A 13,760-nucleotide genomic window follows, 5' to 3' on the forward strand; every position below is an offset into this window, starting at 1 on the left:
ACGTTGGTATATTAAAGTTTACCTTACAGAGCATCTGTGTACAACGTTTCATTGCGGGCACTTGTTTGGTTAAGTCTCAGGAGTGACTTTTATACGAGAACGCCCGTCTAACGGTGCATGTAATTTAGACGTTAGGACCTCTGACGGCCGTCACCACCTTTTTGACGTTGGTATATTAAAGTTAGTTCAGCTTACAGAGCATCTGTGTACAACGTTTCATTGCGGGCACTTGTTTGGTTTAGTCTCAGGAGTGACTTTTATACGAGAACGCCCGTCCAACGGTGCATTTAATTTAGACGATAGGACCTCTGACGGCCGTCACCACCTTTTTGACGTTGGTATATTAAAGTTCAGCTTACAGAGCATCTGTGTACAACGTTTCATTGCGGGCACTTGTTTGGTTAAGTCTCAGGAGTGACTTTTATACGAGAACGCCCGTCTAACGGTGCATGTAATTTAGACGTTAGGACCTCTGACGGCCGACACCACCTTTTTGACGTTGGTATATTAAAGTTCACCTTACAGAGCATCTGTGTACAAAGTTTCATTGCGGGCACTTATTTGGTTAAGTCTCAGTAGTGACTTTTATTCGAGATCGCCCGTCTAACGGTTCATTTAATTTAGACGATAGGACCTCTGACGGCCGACACCACCATTTTGACGTTGGTATATTAAAGTTCAGTTTACAGAGCATCTGTGTACAAAGTTTCATTGCGGGCACTTGTTTGGTTTAGTCTCAGGAGTGACTTTTATACGAGAACGCCCGTCCAATGGTGCATTTAATTTAGACGATAGGACCTCTGACGGCCGTCACCACCTTTTTGACGTTGGTATATTAAAGTTCAGCTTACAGAGCATCTGTGTACAACGTTTCATTGCGGGCACTTGTTTGGTTAAGTCTCAGGAGTGACTTTTATACGAGAACGCCCGTCTAACGGTGCATGTAATTTAGACGTTAGGACCTCTGACGGCCGTCACCACCTTTTTGACGTTGGTATATTAAAGTTAGTTCAGCTTACAGAGCATCTGTGTACAACGTTTCATTGCGGGCACTTGTTTGGTTTAGTCTCAGGAGTGACTTTTATACGAGAACGCCCGTCCAACGGTGCATTTAATTTAGACGATAGGACCTCTGACGGCCGTCACCACCTTTTTGACGTTGGTATATTAAAGTTCAGCTTACAGAGCATCTGTGTACAAAGTTTCATTGCGGACACTTGTTTGGTTAAGTCTCAGTAGTGACTTTTATTCGAGATCGCCCGTCTAACGTTTCATTTAATTTAGACGATAGGACCTCTGACGGCCGACACCACCATTTTGACGTTGGTATATTAAAGTTCAGTTTACAGAGCATCTGTGTACAAAGTTTCATTGCGGGCACTTGTTTGGTTTAGTCTCAGGAGTGACTTTTATACGAGAACGCCCGTCTAACGGTGCATTTAATTTAGACGATAGGACCTCTGACGGCCGACACCACCTTTTTGACGTTGGTATATTAAAGTTTACCTTACAGAGCATCTGTGTACAAAGTTTCATTGCGGGCACTTGTTTGGGTAAGTCTCAGGAGTGACTTTTATACGAGAACGCCCGTCTAACGGTGCATGTAATTTAGACGATAGGACCTCTGACGGCCGACACTACATTTTTGAAATTGGTATATTAAAGATCAGCTTATAGAGCATCTGTGTACAAAGTTTCATTGCGGGCACTTGTTTGGTTTAGTCTCAGGAGTGACTTTTATACGAGAACGCCCGTCTAACGGTGCATTTAATTTAGACGATAGGACCTTTGACGGCCGACACCACCTTTTTGACGTTGGTATATTAAAGATCAGCTTACAGAGCATCTGTGTACAAAGTTTCATTGCGGGCACTTGTTTGGTTAAGTCTCAGGAATGACTTTTATACGAGAACGCCCGTCTAACGGTGCATTTAATTTAGACGATAGGACCTCTGACGGCCGACACCTCTTTTTTGACGTTGGTATATTAAAGTTCAGCTTATAGAGCATCTGTGTACAAAGTTTCATTGCGGGCACTTGTTTGGTTAATTCTCAGGAGTGACTTTTATAAGAGAACGCCCGTCTAACGGTGCATTTAATTTAGACGATAGGACCTCTGACGGCCGTCACCACCTTTTTGACGTTGGTATATTAAAGTTCAGCTTACAGAGCATCTGTGTACAACGTTTCATTGCGGGCACTTGTTTGGTTAAGTCTCAGGAGTGACTTTTATACGAGAACGCCCGTCTAACGGTGCATGTAATTTAGACGTTAGGACCTCTGACGGCCGTCACCACCTTTTTGACGTTGGTATATTAAAGTTAGTTCAGCTTACAGAGCATCTGTGTACAACGTTTCATTGCGGGCACTTGTTTGGTTTAGTCTCAGGAGTGGTTTTTAGTAGAGAACGCCCTTTTACAGGATACATTTTTACAGTTTAGTTAGTATATTTGAGTTTTTATTTATTATAAATTTAACGGGAATTCTTTGTGGTAAATAATAAATACGAAAAATTGTGTAGATTTTGTGCAAGATCGTTTTTTACTAATTAGTTTTATACCATTATTTCAGATTTTGAATGTTTGTTAGCGCCAGTAGTATACTTTGGCCGTTGCTGGGACAACGCACCCGAGACCGGATTCTGGGACAAACCGTGTGAGACCGAATCTGGGACAGAAAATTGTTAGAGAGCGACTAAGAGTGTGAGTACGGGTAGTCAGAACCGCGCGCCGCGCGAATCACCACGCATGTCATCGCTGTCCCGCCACCGCCACCACGCGTTGTTTACGTATAAACGTTATTTAACGTTCATAAACGTAATTTGACGTTTTAAGTATAAACGTAATTTAACGTTCATAAACGTAATTTAACGTTTAAGTATAAACGTTATTTAACGTTCATAAACGTAATTTAACGTTCATAAACGTAATTTAACGTTCATAAACGTAATTTGACGTTTAAGTATAAACGTAATTTAATGTTCATAAACGTAATTTGACGTTTAAGTATAAACGTAATTTAACGTTCATAAACGTAATTTAACGTTTAAGTATAAACGTTATTTAACGTTCATAAACGTAATTTAACGTTCATAAACGTAATTTGACGTTTAAGTATAAACGTAATTGAACGTTCATAAACGTAAATTTAACGTTTAAGTATAAACGTTATTTAACGTTCATAAACGTAATTTAACGTTTCATAAACGTAATTTAACGTTCATAAACGCAAAAATACTATATCATCAAATGCTAATGAGACGTCTGCCATAAGACACCGTAACGGTCTAGGTAAAAATTGGTCTTCGAATTTAACTTTGCAATACACTTGAATTTCCATAGTATGTTCTCTTACATACATTTACAATTTTAACAGTTTTCGCATATTCTATAATGACCCCATGCTAGGGTTCGGATATTGTCTTCGAGTACGAAACGCTTGTCGTCCTTTGATGAAAGTACCACTTTATGGTGTTCTACGCTGTAGAGATTGTGTGCTTGACTCCGAATTTGTATTCATCGTTTTGTAGTGCTCGATGTTACTAAACAAACAGTCTTTATAGTTGCTAAAGGTAATTTCATTTTCAACTACAGCTTTCTTCACACCCTTAGACCTCTTTATGAAATGGTTGTCTTCTATATTGCTCGTATACATCTTGGATCGTAGTCCTACAAACTCTCGCATGATTCGACCATTAAGTTCATCTTTCATTTTACCCAGAACTTTTTTGTTTACGTGGGGAAAGCCCATATTGGTTGGGGTTGGGGTAGTCACTTGTATCAAATAATCCAATTATATGTTTCATATCTTCGTAGAAGTTTTTAGTTTTGATGTCATATATCAGGGAATCGGTATCGGTGTACACCATTTTTATATTAGACCCATACTTCTCTTTCATTACATTGTAGTGGAAATCATACATCAGTGTCTTTGATATGTCTAGAATACTCATACCTACGTAAATAGGTTTATTTAACAAAAGTTTTTTCTTACTAAAATGTACAGCAACTAGGTTTTTTCTGTAAAGATGGTTCGACTCTTAAAGTTCGGTTTGCTAACCCATCTTTCCACTAATTTGGACTTAGTACCCAAACGAATGTCCACACGATTTCTCATATTTTCCATAGTTTTTCCAAAAACTGAGTTGTTCATTAATTTGAAAAAGTCTTTCTCAAAATCATTTTTCGCCTTTGTACGCTCCATGGTATTCAGATTAATGTACGGTTGCAACCAATTGCTTTGACTGAAACTAAAGAACTCTATGAACATGTTTTAGTTTTCATACCCAGACTCAAATAAAGCTTTAAATTTTTGTAGTGTACGACATACTTTTCTTTGCTGTAGAGAGTTGTCAGAAGCTTTGCCATTTTCGATCCTGGTGGGACTCTACGTTCTGGAGCGAGAGGTAGATCAGAGTGTACGTCGTGTAGTTCTTCAGGATATTCCAAATCAACTTCTAATATGTAGCCTGTGGGTGAAATCGTCACTAACTTTCATTACATCGATGTCTGTACTGCTCCACTGAAAGTTTGCATATGGTAGTTTTTACAGACATTGCCCACCCATACAGGTTGTTTGCATCCAAGTACATGAGGTAGTTTCTTTGGTTTCGATTTGTCGTAGTCTTTCATGTAGGGATTGTTTGCCTTCGCATATCGATGAGAACACTGTGAAATACCACCACGAATACCTTTTTCAACCATGAGTACCATATCGATGTCAGTCAATAGGGACAGTTCGACTTTTTGTAATTTTTAGCATTGCGTTCCAAGCCAACCCAGGTGCTGTGAAATACATGCAGGATCTAATTTGTATGTAATGAGACATACATCCCTGAAGTTTTCCATAACATCTGCAAGCAGCAAGACATCGGTTTCGTTATATAGCATTGTATATTCTTTCATGTTCTGAATGTTAAAGGCGGTCCATACATCGCACGCATGTTTGTAATCTTCATTTGTTATGTGTTGTTTATTCAGTCTATTGTAAAATTCTTCTTGACTAGGTAGTGATGTTTCACTATATTTATTCTATACTGTCCATGTAGTCGTAAGGGTACACTCCTTTTCGTAGCAATAAATTGAGGTCCTTACCATTGTAATATGTTGAGATGTGTTTGAATTGAGATCTAGTCAGATTCTTTGCCAACCTATCGAGACTTTGAGACATGAACTTGAATGAATCGATGAATCGTAGTTCAATTCCACCTTCCACACTGACCGTAAAGGAAATGTACCGCTCCTCGTTGTTGGGTATCAATGATATGCGATTTTCGAACTTACCAAACTCTTTAATGAATAGGTGAGTGTCGTAACCTGCTAAATTATGAATGAAAACAGGGAATGAACCTAGGTTTTTTTGAAATTGATGTTACCACTTGTTGTGAGCTGCTCCTCTAAACAAACCCGTCAAATGGTTATGGTCTCTAACACGATCATCACCAAGATAATTTCCACAGATATGACACGTAGTTGTAGATTCAAACATTTCCTGTTGCTCTTTTGTCATCAACTGCATGGGGACTATTGCTTCACTCTTGTAAAGTTCATTAATCCTTATCGACTCCTCAATCAATGATTTTACAAATACATGTGCAGCATCGTCTCCAAAGTATTTAATCGGTGGTTTGGAAAAGCCGTCCTCTGACACCCCATACATACAGAAGGAAATGGCATTATGTTTCTGATATTTGATAGTGAACGACTGATGATTACCATTACAATCCACTTTTACACGGTTGACATGTTGAAATAGGTGCTAGACAGCATTCAAGTCATGCGTAATACACAAAGGGCACTCTCATTGAGCAATTGAAATCTTTAAATCTAATTACAGTTCCTGGCTCTGGTAGTTCCCAATTTCACAGCATCGTGTGTGTTACAGTCTTCTCTATGCTTGATGAGTAAATCCTCTCTCGTAAAGTGTTGCAAACACCTATTGCATATCCACATCTTATGTCCATTTCGTGAGATCTGTGAACTAACCAAACGGGACATATTTTTGATCCAGCAGTAGTGAGTGTTTGTTTTTTTCTCTGATAAACAGTAGATTAACATGTTTTTCCATCTCGTTATCAGTTATTCTCAGCGGGAATATATCGAACTTGTCATCATAAGCATAGACATTAACAGAAATTCCACTACGTCTTTCAAACTTTGCTATATCATCAAGTTTCATGGGGCATTCGCAAGTTGCTAGTGCATGAAGCAGCTCTCTCGTTTGAAAGGTTCGTAATTGCTGATTCTTTCTGGATGAACCTTAACTGGATGTAAAGCTGCCAGAATAGACCACATAAAACATTTCTGATCTTCGTTTTTTACATTAATAACAGCCTTTTTGGATTGAATCTGTTTTGGTAGAACCACATAGCTGGATCCGTGAAAAGGAACGTATCGGTTGACTCTGATCTCCAAGTCTTTCACACTTTTTAGTGACCATTGAGAACCGTTTGCCTCAAACTCTCCATTCTCAACCAACATCTTAAGTTTTATTGCTGAGTTATAATAGTCAGACAGAGACGTTGTCGGAGTAAAGAATTTCATTTTTCGTTTTAAAGTTCATGACTTGAGTCACCTCCACATCGTTTATTATTTTCTTGAATTCAGCATGATAAACCATGTTTACCTTAAGATTCTTTTCTTTTACAGCTTCCTGAAGTTTGTCAACAACGAGTGGTTTGCATATCTCAAGAAACATTTTTGGATCTTTGATCCCACGTTTGTTCATAATCACATACGTTTTCAATCTTCCCGTGAATGCCGACTGGACTTCTGATATTTCATCAAGTATTGTCTGTGACCTCCTCTGGAGTACGTACCGGAACCAGATGAGGTGTTGAAGGTGATTCTGTTTCAGACAGAAGCTGTCTCTCTTCCATGGTAGGACTAATCGAATTCTCACTATTAATTGTACTAGTCGGTGTCTCACTAATAATCTTTTTCACACCTGTAGTAATCTTTTGCGGTCTAGTCGGTTTTCGGATCATCGCTTCAAGAGCTATATCGTTTGTATTGACCTTCGGTACTTGTTTGACTTCCCTTGGTCGTTTTGGGTATTTCTTTACCAGCATGTTGATGTCTGGAGTAGGTGTCCGGCAGTCCTTGGTGTCAGTCTCGTAATGGGTAATATTTCACTCCTGTATCGAGGACCTTCATGAAGTGCTGACAAACGGATATGGCGTTTCGATTGTTTGTGACGGTTCCAGTTGGATGACTCTATTGGTGTTTCACAAATCCAACACATTTTACTTTTAGGAGCTGGTTTGATTTCCATCTTTTTCAGACGTTCGTTATATGTCATACCATGCTGGTTTTTGGCACATTTCTGAGATTTTTGGTGCCGAGCCATGTTGGAAACCGTTATTTCCTTACTTGCATTTTGGACATGGTTTCTTCTGGGGTTTTTATTTGAGCACGTACATCGGTCGGACTAAGCACGTTGTATGTTGGACTCTCTGGGATATGTAGTGGTGAATGGTATACAGGACTATATGGTATATGCAGTGAATAGTCCTGACTTATCCGGAACTTCAAATGGTGGTGGACCAAGTATTGATATAATTTTCGATGAATCGGGGTGTATCCCTTTTTACTGGTGGTTCAAACTTTGGAGCGTCAGCTGTAGATGGACCAATTATAGCTCTAATTTTGGAATAGAAATTCTGGAGTGTCTAACATAGACAAATCAAAATCAGCAATCGCGTCTTGTTCTTCAGGTCTAAGATTTGAATAGGACTCTGGCAACATAGACATATCAAAATCAGCAATCACGTTCTGGAATTGATTGTCACTCACAGCATCAGCGTAGTTTTCCAACATAGACATAATCAAAATCCGGAGTTTGTCTGTCTAACGTGGACATGCATTTCATTTCTTTGTTTTTTTATGGCGGGACATGGAGGAGTCCTGACTTCAACACCACACCTTGAACATACTTGTTTCATCGAAGGAGGTTTTTCATTGAATCCGTTGGAAGAAGCATAAGCTGGTGGATTTGACGCTGACATACACTTCTTTGTTTTTTGGTGGCGGGATAGGTTAGATGCAGTAACCTCAGCTCCACAATTCGGACATTTCTTGACTGATGATCTTCGAAGACCGTCCGTAGCATTGAGAAATGCTGTTTGCTTGCTAGCAGGAGAAAACGCCATTTATTATAGAGCTGGCTACTCTCTTACTGTATGGGCGATTGACGATGGAAAAGGATGAGGTATGGATGCACTTCTTTGTTTTTTTTGGTGGCGGGATAGGTTAGATGTCGTAACCTCTTCTCCACAATTCGGACATTTCTTGACTGATGATCTTCGAAGACCATCCGTAGCATTGAGAAATGCTGTTTGCTTGCTAGCAGGAGAAAACGCCATTATTATAGAGCTGGCTACTCTCTTACTGTATGGGCGATTGACGATGGAAAAGGATGATGTATGGATGGATGAGAATAGGAAGAGGGTGGGATGAGTGGAAGGGAGGATGATAGCATTATTAATACATTTGACTCTGAAAGGAAGAGGAGTAGGAAGAAGGTGGGTGAGTGGGATGAGTAAGGTGCGGTGTCTCGCGCGACGCGGCGGTGACTGGACAGTGACGAGGCGCGTACCGATTGTTTGTATACTTATAGAAACAACACGCGGTGTCTCACACGGCGCGGTGGTGGTGACGGTTCAGCAGTCGCGCGGCGCGGTGCTGACGAGGCGTGTGCCGATTGCTTGCATACTTACAGTAACAACGCGTGGTGGCGGTGGCGGGACAGCGATGACATGCGTGGTGATTCGCGCGGCGCGGTTCTGACTACCCGTACTCACACTCTTAAATTACGTTTATACTTAAACGTCAAATTACGTTTTATGAACGTTAAATAACGTTTATACGTAACAACGCGTGGTGGCGGTGGCGGGACAGCGATGACATGCGTGGTGATTCGCGCGCGGCGCGGTTCTGACCACCCGTACTCACACTCTTAGTCGCTCTCTAAAAATTCTGTCCCAGATTCGGTCTCACACGGTTTGTCCCAGAACCGGGTCTCGGTGCTCTGTCCCAGCAACGGCCAAAGTATACTACTAGCGCCTTCAGATTGTTGACTGCAACATTGTTGTACGGAATACAGACGGACGATAAAGTGACGCTAACTTCACGTTGGTGTTAGTAGTGCGTAGTCGAATGAAATTGAATCGTTTAGTCGACTAATCAAAACTATCGAACAGTTCGAATAACGAGATATATTAGTCGACTGACGCAACGACTACTTTTTGTTAAAATGCAATGCGACTATACGACTAGAGTCGGTGTATTATTGAGTATTGACTGCTGATGTGTAAAAGCAAACACCCAACATGAGCAAGTTGAGACTTGTCAATTCCAGATAGTTGTTTATTCTATTCATCTGTTGTAGTTCCTTTGTCCTACTTGTTAGTACACCTAGTTGACTCTTGACCGCTCATATAATGAATTATGCACTTATTATATTTAACGTAAAAATAATTGCTTGTGTGGTTTGATTTATGAAGGAGTGTCAACTTTATTTCTTCTAATTATTGAGGTGATATACTTGCAAGTGACACAAGTTTAACAAATACGTTATTTAAAAAGAAAAAGAAAACAACGATCTAATGTTTGAAACTTTAAAAAAATTCAGATTCTCAGAAATTTTCATTATTTGTAAAAATATGTAAAAGTAATAACAATACAACAAACTTACGTAAACATTTAAAACATATTACTGCTTTAGAAAGTGGCAATTTAAATACGGCTCACAATCAACCATCTTCCACTCATGATTCTATTCAAAATACTTTAGAGGAACATATATCCCCAAACATGTCTTTAGTTGAAACTGATAAGCCAACTGCGACTATAAATTTTGATACGAGTTGTAACATCAGTAGCTGTGCCATAACCGATAAACATCTGAAAAGACAAATTCAATTGGTTTTATAAAATGAAAGTAAAACACTTTCAGAATAAAAAATAAACAAAATCAACAATCTCGTTTTACAAATGATAACTATAGATCTCCAAACGTTGTCAGTTGTTGAGGATGTGGGATTCAAAGCTTTAGTACATGAGCTTTTGAACCCAGATATGAACTTTCTTCTAGGAAAGTAGTTACACACAATATGTTACCAAAACTCTATGAGACAACTAGAGTTACTGGTCATGCTATGTTAAATTCTGCCCAGTTTGTATCGTTAACTACTGATATTTGATCCTCAAGAAAAAAAAACTGTTTATAATATATGACAGTGACTAGTTTTTAAAAACTTGTTAAATACGTGCTGACAACTCAATCACTTTCTGGTAGTCATACTGTTGCTTACCTATCAGAACATTATTAATAAGACTATTGATAAATAGCACCTAAGAAATAAAGGTGTTGTAGTGACGGATGGAAGTGCAAATATTAAAGCTGTTGTTAAGACTGTCTGGATTTACAAATATTCCATGTGTGACACACATGCTTAACTTGATCGCACATAACAGTATTGCAAAGTGTGCAGACCTAGTAACAATCCTTAAAAATGTAGATCAATTGTGACACATGTCAAAGTAAGTATACTAGCTTTAGATAAACTAAAAACAGTTCAAGCTAATATGGATAGCAAAGAGTTAAAACTAATACAGAATGTACAAACGAGATGGAATTCTTCACTTTTCATGCTTAATCGTTTGTTGGAGGTTAATGAGGCTTTATTTGTAGCGCTTGTAGCTCTAGACAATGCGTCAGAGTTACTATCCAGTGACCAATGGGATGTTTTTAATTACTGTGTGAAACTCTTAGAACCTTTTGATGCAATGACTGAGAAGATATCGGTATAAAATTATCCAACAGTTTTAATAATAATTAATTTCACTTGTCAGAGGTTTGTTCAGAGTACTATACATTGTTGACATTAAGACATAAATCGGAAATCATTAAAATGAAACCTGGTAGTGGGAGTTCAAACATGACTTGGACTTGTCGAGAAAAACTAATCAATATCATCAGCATCACTGCTTGATCCTAGATTTAAAAAGGCAAGTTTTGGAAACGTAATAAATTTTCAGAAGAAGTACAACAAGTGACAGATAAACTATCAATGATGTATGCAAATGAACAAGAAGTCCAAAATGAAGAAGGGAATTTAGAAAAAAGTGATGACTAGGAAGACGACCAGAGAATGTTGACAAACAAGAAAACGGAAGAATCTGTGAAGATTTTTAGAAGAAAAGCTAAATGAAAAAGGACTAAGTCTAATCCAACGTGTACATTAATCGTCATGATTAGACAATATTTTGAACAACCGAATGAGGACCGTAAATGTGACCCAGGAAAATATTGGATGAAACAAAGAACACTTATCAAACAAAGAAATCACTTCAAAAGCTGGCAATGAAATACTTGTCCCTCCGAGCAACTTCAGTTCCACCCAAAAGAATATTTTTAAGTGCCGGTCAGATTTTTTTCGGAAAGAGGGAATAGGCTGAAGCCGAAACATGTACATATGTTATTGTTTCTGAATGGAAACGTGTAATAACACTGCATTTTCCTATTAGATTATTATTAGCTTCGTTTTCGGTTTAAATCAACTTCATATTCTAACTACTCATATTTTTCCACCTGTTATTTTTTATTCTTAAATAAAATTACTTTTAAGTTATCTGATTTCTTGAGAATGTTTGCTTTTTTACATAATTATATGTAGGGCTATAGCTATTGTTAACAATCGTAATTCATACATTTATTTTGGTTTAAAACTATTTATATTTACTTACGTAAGTGCATAAAATGGAATTTACTTTGGCTTGAATTAAATTAGAATTACTACTTCTACTTGATAAATAATTAATAAATATTTTGTCTTCATCCTTATTAACAGAATATTCATATGACTGCGCTAATTTATAGTAACTACAAAAGTGATATTATAGGATTGTTAAATATTGATATTAAAAATAAATATGTGTAAATCCAATAACGAATTCAGCTAAAATATGACATTAAAGAAACCAGTTACGAGTTATGGCTAATAATAAGAAACTATAAAGATATGAGGAAAACGTTCATATCTATCGGAAATGATGTAAGTCGTACTAGTTTCGACTAATTACTCGATTATTTGTCTCGAATAACGACTCTGTTTTGAGTCGATAGTGCACATCACTAGGTGTGGTCCTCTCTGGACTAGTTTTCACTTTTCCGTCCCTGACCACTGTTACTGTTGCCATGCGTTTTATTTTCCCGTTTACTTATTAATACAGAGGGCTTGAGGACGTCATGAAGCTCCGATGTGTACCGTTATGAGGTTGCTTACATAGAGTTATTGTTTACTAGACATATAGGGGTTGTGACATTCAGTACAACATGCAACATAAAAAAGGTCCGACTTATGGTAAACGTATAAATTGTTAAAACTAACATAACATTTTCATATAAAAGATGTCATATCTGTGTATATTAGTCAAAGATTGATGATTTTAAGGATGGATGGCATGGAAAGCGAGAAGTCATGTTAAAGAATTTCGTTTTGTCTGGCACCCGCCGGCCGCCAGACTTTCCTTACAACCCGAAATGTGGTGGGATTGCCATACGTTGTCAGTGTTGCCAAATTTTAACAACCGATTATCGTACCGACGACGTCGGAAAGTTATCATACTTTTAGGTGAAAATAACGTATGGTTAAGTAGTAAATTATGTACATTTATTTATTAGTTCGTGTGATTGCACATAAATAAGTGGCCACCAAAATTGGATTATCAATCTATCCAGTTATCTAAATTACCCAACAAATAAATAGTCATTTAGCTATCTAATTAGAATATTTTATGCTACGTGTGAAAACAAACAATGCATATATTCTAATTATTTTACAACCTAACAAGTTTAAAAAAATTCTCAAATTTATCAGCACCATTTGACACCACTTACAACATACATTTTAATATAAATAGTGCATGTAGGCCTTTTCTAAATTGCCATACAAATTATATTTTAGTTAATTTTAAGCAACATTTTTATCAAATAATACTTGCACCCATACTTGTCACATGGGGTATGAACAGGTATTCAATGCAGTGGGCTCGCTATCTCATCTCGCCTCCCACACGTACTTGGTCTGACGATGACTTACAAATATTGTACTAAAAATACAAACATTAAACCAGATTTTTTCGTGATAATTGATATACAAAATATGGGCAGGGTACAATAAGCGAGCCTGGTTTTTATATCGCTTATTACAATCTTTGATACTTTATACAAGGTGTAAACAAATCCCGCACGGGCTTGATGACTCCCGAACGATGACAGTTAAAGCAATACAACTTGGTACATCATTACTGCACCTATAAATCTTCTTTTTGAAGTAACTACCATTATTTTATCATGTCAAAGAGATGCCCCGCATTGAGTCAGAAGAAACTCTTAAATGAGAGAATTGGTCGAATAGTACATCAAAGGCCTTTATTAGTAGAGTACAATGCCGCAAATTCGACCTCAAAGGGTTCACCCTTTAAAACATTAAGCTGGTTTGAAACATTTACAATATAGTTTATACATTATTTATGCCAGCAGGGTTCAGATATATTACTATCACAAAAGGTGGTTGTAAAATCCAAGCATTTAATAAATCATTAATACCCAACTGACCGTAATTTTGTGTGGTTAGAGAGAGAACTAGGAAGCGATTCGCAAGAAACGTATCCAAGTCAAATGTAATGTCAAGCCTTGATAGCCAAAATAGAAGACACCCCACTATAAAATGATATCACCATATAGAAGAACCACCA

This window comes from Homalodisca vitripennis, chromosome 2, assembly GCF_021130785.1.
Source record: "Homalodisca vitripennis isolate AUS2020 chromosome 2, UT_GWSS_2.1, whole genome shotgun sequence".
In the NCBI taxonomy this organism is placed as follows: domain Eukaryota; kingdom Metazoa; phylum Arthropoda; class Insecta; order Hemiptera; family Cicadellidae; genus Homalodisca; species Homalodisca vitripennis.